We start from the raw sequence: 13,323 nt of genomic DNA, 5'->3' as shown, positions 1-13,323 counted from the left end.
ATAGAGAGCCTAGTATTGGTTGGAAAATCATATCAAATTAGAATACGTAGGTATTGGTTGGCAATGAATGCTTAACTTTCACTAGATATCTTATCGTAGTATCATATTTTTCTCCATTAGTGAGTAATGTATTGGATTACATCAGTATCTTTAATTAATATTAAACTATGGCCTCATGTTTGAAAAAGACTAATGCTACTTTTTGATATAATATTCCTTTACTTCTCTTTTATTGTCTAAATAACTTATTAAAATCATTTATATGTAGAGGTGGTATTGATCTATTATAGTTTTATCCCATATTTGTAGGTTGGATATTAGAACAGCTTATGAAAACTATTTAAGGAATCACTTGCCTTCCCATACTTTGGAGCAGTTTAATAACTTTTTTATTGACCTGTTTAATCTTTCTGAGTCTTTTATGTCATTGGTTTGTCATTTCCTTATCCCTATGTATTAAATATATTTAAAAGATTATTTGTCTAATGTTTATACTTTTTTATATACATTTGATTTAAAATTGTAAACTTTAAAATTCACCTATGTATATACGTTCAAAAATGAACTTTATTATAAAAACACTTGCAACAAAAACATTACACTCCTAAATTAATCAGACTACAAATGTATACATTGAGACAAACTTATGTTCAGATGGAAGGGTTGTTTGGAATGGAAGCTGTGCAGCTTCACATTGGATTTGTTCTTCTCTCTATAATCTATTTTTAAAATTCTCCTTTCTTTATTCTTGAAAATGTTTGAAAGGAGGTTTTATATTTATCCAGCTTGCCTCTAAGATTATGTTTATTTAATACTGATATTTTTTATTTTATTGCTGGGCTGATATATTTTTTTCCTTTGAGAGGAAATAGATGGGCTAGTCTACATGTGATGGCTATTGTTTAGATAAAGCAAGGAGTGCACATTCTGCTGAAGGAGAAAGAAGACAACACGTGGTGAGCTCATGATACATTCACCCTTATATTGCTTTACAATTTTAGTGCTTACATCTTTAAATTCCTTTGATTCCATCGAGATCCACTTGTCATAGTACCCTGTCCTTGATTTATGGATGCCAGATGTTTCCACTCCAGTGGGAATGCTAACATCTCCGTCTTTTGTGGCATTAGCCCTATGACATTAGAATATCATCACTCATCGCCTTTGTTTCAACTTCCTTTCAAGGTATTGAGTGTCCCTCTGTGTCACATCATTTGACAGCAGTGCCAATTTTTAGAATGGATGGCACAGGTTTGTGTATCATGACTGTTGGAGACTTCCTCAATAAAGGTCCTCAATATACGTTTATCTTAAGGGCTGTGTGTATAGGAGAGAGTGTTTGGTTTCCTTTCTTTACTATAAAATTCACTGGACTCGCTCTGGGAATACATTTGGGGTACACCAGTGTTTTGACTTTTTCTCGTCGCTAGCTGAGTCTCTGTCTCTTTTGCAGACACTTTAATAATCTTTCTTTTCCTGGCTGTGGTAGAGTTGTTAAAAGTTCTTTGACTTGTTCCCTCATGTCCCTTGTGGCCCATCCATCCTTGATGAGGGCCATTACGAGTGTCTGTTTCTGGGCTGAGCTTTTGCAGGGAAAGATTCACTGAAGAAATGAAAGTTTTGGAGAACTTATTCCTATGCTGAGTCACCTTGTACTTCCGTATCTTGAGGCTGATTGTTAGCTGGGAAATTATTCACTCCTTTTCTCAGTTCTAAGACCACTAATCAAAGTCTGCTCAGGAAAAGTCTCACTGTTCTTACATCAAACTGAATTTAATCATAGAACAAGTACCACAGTCGTCTGCCTTGTGTGTCTAAAAAGTGGGGCTGTTCTTGAGATCTGTTGCACTATCTCACCAGAACTGTTGCTTTTTCTTCCAGTCTAGAAATGTATACATGTAGGTACAAACACCACACACATACACATATGTATACATATGTATATATATGTTTATGTTTATGTATATGTATACACACACTTACATATACATGTGTCTGCATTTTATATATATAATTTGTTTACATAGATATACATTTATATACACATGAGTATATATACACATATATATGTATAATAATATTGCAACTATTCTTTAGGGGAGGTACTTTTTTCTAATTACTTTTATTCATTTACAGTCCGGTTGTTACCCTCCTCCTGGTCTACCCTTCCACAGTTCTTCCATCTCATTCTTCCTCTACCCCTGGTCTCCAAGAGTATGCTCCCCGCTCTGCCAGGCCTCCCCCCTTCCTGGGTCCTCAAGTCTCTCAAGGGTTACGTGAGTCTTCTCCCACTGGGGCCAGAATAGGTAGTCCTCTGCTGTATAAGTGTCGGGGACCTCGAACATTTCAGCCCATTGGTTGGGTGTAATTTTCTAATCTGTCTCAGTCAGCTGCTTGTTGGGGCTCTCAGAGGACAGCCATGCTAGCTAGGCTCCTGTTTGTAAGCACACCATAGCATCAGTAATAGTGTCAGGGTTTGGAGCCTTAGGGGAGGGTATTTGTTGTTTGGGTCCCATAAGGAGTGATGCAACTTATACCTACGATGAAGACAGTCTTCAGTTAACTGTGTTACATATCATTTTAATAGTATCATTTCTCGTTTTTATCTACAAAATAGTTTTAGTGATGAGAGCAATATTTAAGAAAGAAGAATGTGTTTAGATTAATTTTATATCATCACAAAATTGGAATTTGAAATTTTAGTTCAGTTGGCAATTACTTCCTTGTTTTCTTTCCTTCAGTTAATTTTATAAGGAATTATAAACTCCTGAATGCCACCAATGCACTTTCCCTCTTTTAATATAAGTTCTAAGACTGGAGCCAATGGTCACCAGTAATTTATTAGGTGGATTTTGGTGTTAGAATTATTTTTCAATCTCCAAAAAATGGAATTATCTGACAATATGTAAATGAATTCTATATTCTGCATCACATTATTTCTAAATTGTAAGATTCTGAACCTTGAATCTAATTCCGTGAAAATGAATACAGATGTATTTTATTACTGTAAAGGTCTGTTTTATGTTTGTGTCTGTCAGATAAAATTTTGTTCCAATTTTTACATTCAGGCAGTACTATTATTTAACTATATCTTGCAGATGTGGCCACATGAAGTTAAAAAAAAAAAAAACTTAAGCCAATTGCCAGATACATAGTGAGACTAAAATAGAAACTAAACAATCTCTTTTTAAGTGGTTAACATAGAATTGTCTGTCTAAATTTAAAAGAAAACCAAAATATAGTCAACAAATAATTTAACCAACGAATCTAGGCCCCACAACCAGGTAGCCAGGAGAGAAGTACAGGAGTAAATAAGGCATGATTCTGAAAGGTTTGCAATTATCTGGTTGAAGTAAGATGCAATGAGGCTTTGCAATTATCTACATGACTGTGTGCGGTGACAGACAATAATCATTCTAAACAACAAAAAAACAATAGTAAGAAGACACACAGAAAGCCCAGGCATATGTTGTCAGGATAGCATCTTTATGGTGTTGTAGAACAGGATTTGGCTCCGTGTGGTAACTAATAAAAGCTTTCTAGAACATCCCAGAGGATTTGATCTCCCTAGAAAGCACAGCCTGTCTTGTATCACAGTGTTTGCTGTGAGGATCCTGATGGCTGCTTGGCTCCAGTTTTTGACTAAGGCATTTGGCATGGATCCCACTTGTCTTTGCAGTCATTTGACCCCTGGATGCCCTGCCTTCCCCTGTGACCTAGGTCGTTACCAGGAACAGAACCTGCTGCTCTCACGCTGATTTCCAGTACTGACTGAGCAAATTCCTCATCTAAATTCTGCAGAGCTTGGCAGTAAACTCCAGCAGGGACATATGTAGGCAGAGCAAATGGAGGCTTATGTAACTGCCTAAACAACTCATGCCAGGTTCAACTCAGGCAGAAGCACTCATTTTGCTATAAACAAGATATATGAGACCCTTGGTTTAAGATCATGCACTTTAATTTTGACGCAATACGCAATATAATAGAGCATGCTACTTTTAATAATTGCACAGAGATTCTGACAATATAAATTATAAAACACTGAATAATCTATGAGGTTGATTGTATAAAAGTTAAATGAAAATATAGGAAATCTGATCTGGGATATTTTTGGATATAACACCATTGGCATACATGAGGTAGGTTTAAAACTGTAAATCAGTCTGTGTTGTTTGGAAGCCTCAGGATCACAGTCTCAAAACCCCAGTGGATCCAATTAACTCTTCTCTCCAGGCGCTCGATTCAAATCAGATATTTTCTTTCCTCTTTTTCCTCATCCGTCCTGCTTTCTCTCCATTCCTCTGTCCTTCCCTAGTTCAAGTCAAATATATCCACTGTGCCCAACAATTAAAGGAAACTCCATTTCCCTGATAAACTAATTGGAATTAATGGCTTCAGACAGGGTTGACCTATGTATGATCTGAATGAAAAATGCCCCCATAACATGGTCATTTGAATAAATGATTCTCAGTGGGAGGTGCTGTGTGGAGAGATTTGTGTTGAACAGCCTTGGTGGAAGAAGTACTTCACTGGTGGTGGGCTTTGAGACTGCACAGCCTGTCTTTACTTCAAGTTTGTTTGACCTGCTTTGTGGTTACATTCGAAGGTGTAAGCTCTCTGCTGCTCCTCGTGCCATGCCTGCCACTTACTGTTATGCTTCCTCACCGTGGGGAACTTACCCCTTTGGAACAATATGCCCAAAATAAACTCCTTCCATAAATTGCTTTTGGTTACAGAGTTTTATCAGAACCACAAAATATTAACTAAGACAGCCTAGAACTCACTACTGGGCCCAGGCTATCCTTGAACTCATGATCATGCTGTCTCAGCCTCTTAGTAATGGGACTACAGGCATGCACGAGCATATCAGGTTTTGCTGCCTTGTCCTTGAGGATGCATAGAGATGCTTTATAGAGAAGTCTCTGTTTTTGAAATGAAGACTGTTACCTTATTACAAAGAGCTGAAAAGCCATTGGAAACAAAACAGAGCTCAGGAAGACTTTCAGATTTATGGAAGTTCAATTGTTGTTTATATGTGTCCCTTTCTACATATGCATTGCTACTGATGTACATATAATATATATTGATATATATTTATGAATATTATATAATATATGAATTTTATTAAAGCATTAATCTAAGAATTGATGTATAACTTCTCATGCTTTTACTTGCCATCATATCTGGGGTAAGAGTTTATAAAAGCTTTTATTCATCTTCTATTTGGCCACCTTATTAGTATCTTAGAATTCTTTATATAATTTGAGAACAGAATCAAATATATGCTCTAAAACATTGACTTTTATCTGTGTTTTTCCCCCATTTTATTTAAAGTATTTCAAAGCCAAATCTTTCAATTTTGATGTATCCTCATTACAATGTATGCAAAATGGTTGTCCTCCTATCTCCAAAATATTATTTCTCAGCTTATAAAGTACCTCTGCTCTCTTCCAGTTGTTTTGTAGTCTGAAGTGTGAGAATTAGGTTTGTGAGCTATTTCAATTGCCACAGAAAATAATTTGTCATTTTCTCCAAATTCAAGAATATCGCTATCATATGGTAGAACAATATCTTCTATAGTTCTATTTACTGCTCAAAATCTCTAAAGGAAACTATAGATAAACACTTTAGGATATTGGAATAGACAAGAATTTTCTGTGTAGAACTTCAGTGGCACAGCAAATAGCTCCAAGAATTTACAAATGAGATTATTCAAAATCAAAGCTTTTGCACACCCACAAAAACCTATCAGCTGAGTGAACAGATGGTCCATAGAATAGGAGAAAAACTGGTACAGCCTTTATAGAAATCAGCACGGGGCTTCTCAGGAACTTAAAGTAAAAATCCTCTTTGACCCCACTAACTCGCTACTCATTTCAGGGTAAATATTGCACATCCTTGTTTATTGTTGCTTTTTTAATAATAGAAGAGAATGATTTAACCTAAGCATGTACCAACATATAAACCATACAGTTTTGTTCAAGCCTGAAAGCAAAATAAAATTTGTAGGAAAATTGGTGGAACTGGAAAATATTATGTTTAGAGAGATATCCTATGTCCCGCGCTACCTCCCGCCAGCAGGAACGACGCGGCACACACAGGATCCTTCTGCAGTACAAGCTTTAATGTATCTTGAGAGCGAGATCACAAGCTTCAGTTGAGGAGGACCCCGACTATCTCAAAACCCTTCCCTTATATAGAGCTCTATGCCTGCCTCAGACGTGGCGACTCATAATAGGCTGTGGGACGATCAGGCCATCTGACGTGACCAAAGGCACTCCGCCACAGATCGTTGGGATTTACAGGCACACGCGCACAAGGCATTTTTATGCCAACGGCAAGCCGGATGTCATTGCCATCTTGTAATGGCGATGTGCTTATGACGTGGCTTCCCACAATCCTAGGCACAGAGAGCCAAATACAGTTATGTATCATACATGGATCCTAGCTTATATTTTTTATATATGTTTATTCACATTGAATTGTGTCGAGGAACAAGGATACAGGAAAAGGGGCTCATAAAATCTGTGTAGGGGAAGAGCCTTTCAGGGAGGGTGTAGAGAGGGAATTACCATATGTGTTATGGAAGTGGAAGTTAGTATACAGGGAGGGGGAGAGGTGGGGGGAAGGGTAGAAGGTTCCAAATTGGGAGGAGGATGGAAGAGGGGAGGAAGAAGGAAGAGAATGGAAGAGGATGGAAGGGATGGAAGAGGAGAAGGAAGAGGGGATGGAAGAGGGAAGAGACTCAAGCAAAACTACATAGGTATGCAAATGACACAAGAAAACTTGTTTTTCAATAATAATAAAAATATGCAAATATAAGACCTGACCTAGGACATTATTAAAGGAAAGAAACTTGTTATTTAAGACAAAATAGTTGTATTTTCAACAAAAGAAAACATATTTGATCTCTTCATCTTATATTTTAACTTTACATTGGCCAATATAATTCTCACATCTTTGCATTTTATTTTCTCAGTGAGTTCATCTATGTCTATTTGTTGAACTCTATAATCAAAAAAATTAATTAAATCCAGCAATAACACATGCATTTTATCTTTATAAAAGTATTTGTTTAATTATGTAGTGTGTGTGTATGTGTGTTCATCTGTTTCTTGAAGCTGAAAGCAGATATCAGATCCCAGGGAGCAAGAGTTACAGGACAGTGTGAGACATTTAGCATAGGTGTTGGAAACTGGACTCCAGAACTCTTAGGGAACAAGCAGCTCTTTTAGCTGCTGAGTCATCTCTTTAGCCCCACTGGTGGCACTTTCTATCCAGATTGTCTTCAGTACTAAAGAAAACTTAATCAGTACTTAATGTTTTCATTCATACTTAATTTTTAACCTCCAAATCTAAATAGCTACTACCCTCTTACAAGATTCCCTTGAATTAGAGAGAGATTTTTGAGTCTAAATCCAGGTGATTAGAATAAACTTTCAAAGCTCAAATGCGTTGTAAACAACAGGATAGTTCTCATAGTTATGAAGGCTGTCATTCTGTAAGAAGGCACCTGCAGAATCAATTATTTTGTCAGAAATTCTTTACTGATCTCACTTGCTTCTTGTATATTCACTTGGCAGAAAGATGAAAGATATATAGTTCCTTTTGTGTGGGCACTAATCTCATGACCTAATTACCTCTCAAAGACCCCCAGCTCTCAGCATCCTCCTCGGGGATTTAGATTCAGCTCTGCATTTCAGGAGGAATAAACAATGCCCAATGGACAATCTCAACAATCTCAGAAATCTTTGCAAAGTGTCATGATTGTGCCAGTTTGACTCTCTTACTACTTTAAGAAAATTCATTCCCAGGGAAGTAGAAGCTGCGTGAAGACTAAGGGAACCCCTTCAGTAGTGTACATTTTCCTAAGTGTATCTGGATATCCTGTATTATAATTACTCTTTGTCTTCAATGTTTTATTATACAAATTTACCTAATATGCAGTGCACCCGGGAGATGGCAGTCATCTGGGACTTAGGAACTTGTGGCTCTTGCTCTGGGTGCATACCTTTTCTTTGGACTTTCATTGGTTTTCTGTCCAGTGGAGAAGGCAGGCTTCTAAGCTATTCATTCCTCCCAGGCTTTAGTTCTGTTCTACCACATATAAACTATATTCATTATCACAAGAGATAATTAGTGTGATGCCCTCGTCAGGTACTATAGTCTTCTTTGTTCTCACTATGAAATAAATATTTTATTATTATATAGTGTTGGCTTAAAGATAGGTGTTATTTTGTGGTTTGGGCTAAAAAACGTAATAGAAAATTTTTGACTATTTTTCTTCTGCTTTACAAGATCTTGCAAACAGCTGAACTCTATCCATGCTATTAGTAAATGTTAGTGTAAATATAAGGGTCCAAAAATTACTTGATTTTAATAGTATGTATACATTTTTCTTGGGATGAGCAAAACAAAGAGTATCTGGCATGATTCCATGATTCTGTGATGAATCATATCAGTAAGTGCCCTAGCAGTCAAGAGTTGATGCTAGCAATTAACTCTATGCCCAGGAAGATTCCCATGGGCTTGAAGATACTGTATTTACTGTAACAGTTGTGGCTTCCTGGCTCCACATAGGGTTAGAGTATTTGAGTGCTAGAGTATCTAGCTAAATGGCTCACTTTCTTTTCTGAATTTTTGTTTGTGGAAGGTCCTAATCCCCTTCCACACTTAAATACACTAAGTCTTTTATCCTCCAGGACTAAATATCCTCCATTCCAACTTGATTCCAACATAAAATTCTCCCTGAAAACATGATGTTTCCTCTTGTAGCAACTGAATTTCTTTTGATCTACCAATCCAAACTTTTCCGTCTTTAGAAGGATAACTGAATTAATTACCTTATCAGATAAAAATCACAGTTCCCATAAATGAAGTCATAATTTTCAGATAGAACCTGTAAATATAAGACAGAAGTAGGACACACAACTCGCAAATCGTGTCCTTTTCAAAACCACCTAAAAATTTGGTGATGATTAGAAGACTTCTGAAGATCTGAACACAGGGATCACCTAGGAAACTTCTAGGTTTAGAGAAACAGCAACTTTTGAAGTATCTCCATTGTCTGTTGAGAGCTATTCTTTTTGTAAGATTTTTTCCAAACAATACATTTGATAACCATCACTTTGTTATACTAAAGCCTGGAGATTGCCTTTTGGGTGAAGACACATTGTGAATTGAAGCACTTTTACCTGGACAAAGAATCTACTTCTACACTGTAGATAGAAGTGCCTACCTGGACAAAGAATCCTCTTCTACAAATCCTGTTTTGTTTTGTTTTCCTAATCAGATAGAGAATCATCATTGTTAGTTGTAGTAAAAATAACAGTGGCTTTGTGCATAGTTGTTGCTTTGCTTGGAAAGCTGCGATGAAATTCTCACTGATATCTGTTTAGAAAGGTGAGCAAGGGAGGTCATAAAATTATGAGAGGAAGATCAGGTATAGGTCTGTAAGTGAGAGATTATTTGCAGTATGAATAGATTTTGAACACAAGGATATATAATTGGATATTACATCTTAAGTGTTTTTTTTTTTAGTCTTCTCTGTAATATCCTCCTGTGACATATTGACTATTTAACAAAAGTCCATTATTTAAAAATGCTTGCTGAGAGTAGTGTTTGCTTAAGGTTAAGATTTAAAAATTATGTGTATCACTTGGGTCAACATAGAGTATGAAGCAAGGTACAGATGCTGGAGCAGAAATAATGGGTTGGAAAAAATCAGGAAAGAAAATGATCTCTGTTAGAAGCTCTAGATAATTAGTAGGAACTTAATTCTTATCTAACTTTTGCTATTGGCCCTAAATTACTTTAGGTTTACATTTAAATTCAGATGGCTCTGAGACATAAAGAAAATCACCAAGCCTGGGAGAGCAAAAACAAGTTTGGCAGAAATTACGATATCATTACCATTAGCAGGACAGAAGAGTAGGAGATCCCAGGTTCCAACCTCCCTTATAAAACAATTGCTACTAATGAACTCAGGAGTCCAAATAATAATCTACAACAACAAAAATTAAAAAGGGGAAAAGCATATATATATATATATATATATATAGAGAGAGAGAGAGAGAGAGAGAGACAGAGAGACAGAGAGAGAGACAGAGAGAGAGACAGAGACAGAGAGAGAGACAGAGAGAGAGACAGAGAGAGAGAGAGCCCTACTCTACAGTCATCCTTACATTAGAGAAAAGGCACAGGAGTCCAACAATGTGAGCAACCTTTCCCAGCATGAGTGCAATGGTCCTTTTATTACACTTCGAATTAAGGTGACATGAGAATAACTGAGAAGCATGGAGTTGGAAAGATAGCAGTAAGTGAAGAGCTTGAACTGCCACCATCAATCATGTATGGGCATCATCATGATCTTCAGTGACTGGATTTTCAGGGGGCCACAGACTGAGGATCCACTGCTGAGGATCACACCGGCCATCAGGGTCACTGGGCATCCTTCATAGCATTTGCCCCCAAGGAGTCTGTAATATCTATTCTGTGGTTTGGGTCAGAGATTATTTTTTTCCTAAGAACTAGTTGCTAAGGGAAGGTTGCCAACCTGTAGTGCAGCCTTTAGGAACTGTCCACACACTATATACCAGATACCATGACCAGATTCAGTACTACCACAAAAGTATACATGTCCAGATCTGGTACCAAGCATGAATTCATTGGCCACAATTCCCCACTGTGGGGAAGAGAGAAGCTTTGCCCATTCTGATCCTGAAGAATTTCAGTAGTATTATAGGCACCCCTACATTCTTTGTACCTGAGGTCTTCCATGGTCTTTGCTGACCCTGTGACTTATAAAGATAGATGGTTTTTCATATATTCATACCACATGACTGACAATCTTTATTTCCCCATTGAGACAAGTCCATAGGTCTTCAATAAGTTACTTCTGTCTTTACAGATTTTCACTCCCAGAACCTTCTCACCACTTCCTATTCTTCCCTTTTTTCTGTATAAACTAACAAGGACATTTGTGTTGCCCATAAGTGCATGTGCTTAGGAACCATCTTCTGGAACATGGGCAATGTATGAGAGGCCATACACTAATTTCATTTTATTTTAAAGTTTGATTATTTATCATTTTCCAAAAGGAGGCACCTATAAATAATTCTGTTCCTCAAATAACTTTGTTGAAAGAAAAATCACCTAGTTTAGGACTCATTTCCTCCTCTCCATCTGTATAAATTGTGCATGTAATTATAGTATAATTACATTTCTATCTTCCCTTTTCTCCCTCTATACCCCATGTAATCCTCAATGTTCTCTTTGAAATTCATAGCCTCTTTTTTATTAATTGTAATCACATGTATATATGTATTATTAGTATGTATATTTAATTGTACAATGTTACTGATATGTATATTCTCAGTGCTGACATTTAGCATTGGATAAGCCGTTCATAGGTTCTTACCTGGGGGAGATGGTTTCTTCCACTCTCAGAATTCCTTAGTCCTCTATAGTTCTATGTGTAGGGTTGAGCTTTCATGGTTTTTCCCTGTGCACTTTGGCACATCTATTTGTGTCATCCTTGTAGATTTTCTCTTTTCTCTTTGTGCAGTTTTAGGATTTTCTTCTAGTGTCATTCACTGGGTCTTATGGAGAGAACCAAAACATGTATGCATACTGTCTATAAAATATTTGCATAGATATACTTATGTGTATACATTTTTAAATATTTATGATATTATTTATGAAGTATAATGATATACTTTATAATCAGAAGCATATATTTTACCAATAGTTTGCATAGGACAAGTTTTAGATATCAATATTCACCATATCTAGAGTTTGTTTTAATTTAATAAATTAAATTGATTTAAAATAGTCTGAGGAACTTATCAGATCTCTTACCTTCCTGCATGGAGTGAGACATTAACTTCTGTGTGTGAACGCAAGCATCAATGTTTTTCTAAAGAGGTAATCCCTGAATTCAGTAGGTAAATTCCAAGTATTGTAGGGCATTTGTCCACTTTAGTTATTGGGGATTTGAGCAGTTAAAGTCTTCAAACCTTCAAGTATTTCTATACAGCTAAAACATAGTCAAATGATAAAGCTTTCATCATGACAGGCAAATACAGACTCTTCTCATTCTCAGGCTCAGAATCCTATGACTCAACAATGATCTCATAGATTGACAATTCAACTTCTAGTCATCGACACAGTCTTATGAAACATATATTGTAAAGTATTGTCAAGGCCTCATGGTGCAATCATGTTAGTACAGTTTCTTGGGACAATAAGGAGGAAAATTATGAGTTTAAGGCTTGCTGAGTTTAGAGTAGGTTAAAGGCTAACCTGGGTAACTTAGTGAGAAGATGTGAGAAAATTTGAAAAAGAAAGAAATGGGGAAGGCAGAGGAGGAGATCGAGGTTGTGCCTCAGTGGATGCATGCTTTCTAGTGCACAGGAAGTCCTTGAGTTTCAACTCCAAGGTCACCAAATAAGAAACAAAAAATAGCAAAAACAAAACCTGCTAACCTCCTGAAATAATAAAACAACACATAAATATTTAAGCCTAGATATAAGAATTAGATCAAGTTCTTTTGAGAACTCTTTGACTGAATATAAATTGTACAGTTGAAACCAATTTGCTTGAACCTTACACAGAGCTTTAAAGTTTAATCTCTCATATATTATTGATAGCAGATTTCAGTTCTTAGTGCAGAGGAAAGATTATTTTTCTTCTCTTAGTAAAGAGATAAGGTGCTTGACTTGCGACCAAACCTTTATGTTAATGTAAAATGAAGAATTTTTTTTTCTTACTTAAAATATTCCTTTGAATCTGGTAATAAAGTAAAACATGATTAAATGAATCTTGATATCTATCATTTCCCGTGTATCTTCATTCAGTGTTACATTAAGATGTAATGACATCTGAAACAGCCTCTTTTTAAACCACCAATCATTATTTAATTACATTTCAACTGTGAGCTGGCCTTATGCTAGCAAAGGCATAAAATGAATGAGCTAGTTCGCCAGAGACATTTTAAAGTCTTCCTTAGGAAAGGCACTGTCAGTGTGTTATAATGCAAAACCTTCCAACTGCAATTTAATTAAGACTGCTGCTGCCTTCCTTGTGCCTTCTCTGTCACATTTACAGACTGGATGGTTCCTGCAGCTTTGGGGCATAGTTAAGGGAAAATGAGATGGTAAATCTATTGATTTGTGTTCAGAAGGACAGATCAGATATCTCTCATGGTCATGGTCATATATATATATATATATATATATTTATGTATGTATATATGTATATTGGAATTTCATCCCAAAAGGAAATTTGATATGTCTATACTATACCTACTGTGCTATTCAGTCT

At 36.3% G+C, this 13,323-nt stretch overlaps 1 long non-coding RNA gene across 1 annotated transcript in view; it reads right to left on the bottom strand.

Annotated features, from left to right (window-relative positions):
- LOC116083565 overlaps window positions 1-12,030 on the bottom strand; it is a 31,935-nt gene extending 19,905 nt beyond the window's left edge. Inside the window, exons 1-3 of the long non-coding RNA XR_004115774.1 lie at window positions 11,860-12,030; window positions 11,420-11,600; window positions 9,239-9,284 (exon numbers count right to left, since the gene is read on the bottom strand). This is a non-coding gene — a long non-coding RNA (uncharacterized LOC116083565). The remainder of the gene's footprint in view (window positions 1-9,238; window positions 9,285-11,419; window positions 11,601-11,859) is intronic.
- Window positions 12,031-13,323: the final 1,293 nt, after the last annotated feature.

This window comes from Mastomys coucha, unplaced genomic scaffold (genome assembly GCF_008632895.1).
Source record: "Mastomys coucha isolate ucsf_1 unplaced genomic scaffold, UCSF_Mcou_1 pScaffold8, whole genome shotgun sequence".
NCBI lineage: Eukaryota > Metazoa > Chordata > Mammalia > Rodentia > Muridae > Mastomys > Mastomys coucha.
Note: the sequence above shows the minus strand (reverse complement) of the source record. Positions and strands in the feature narration are given on the sequence as shown.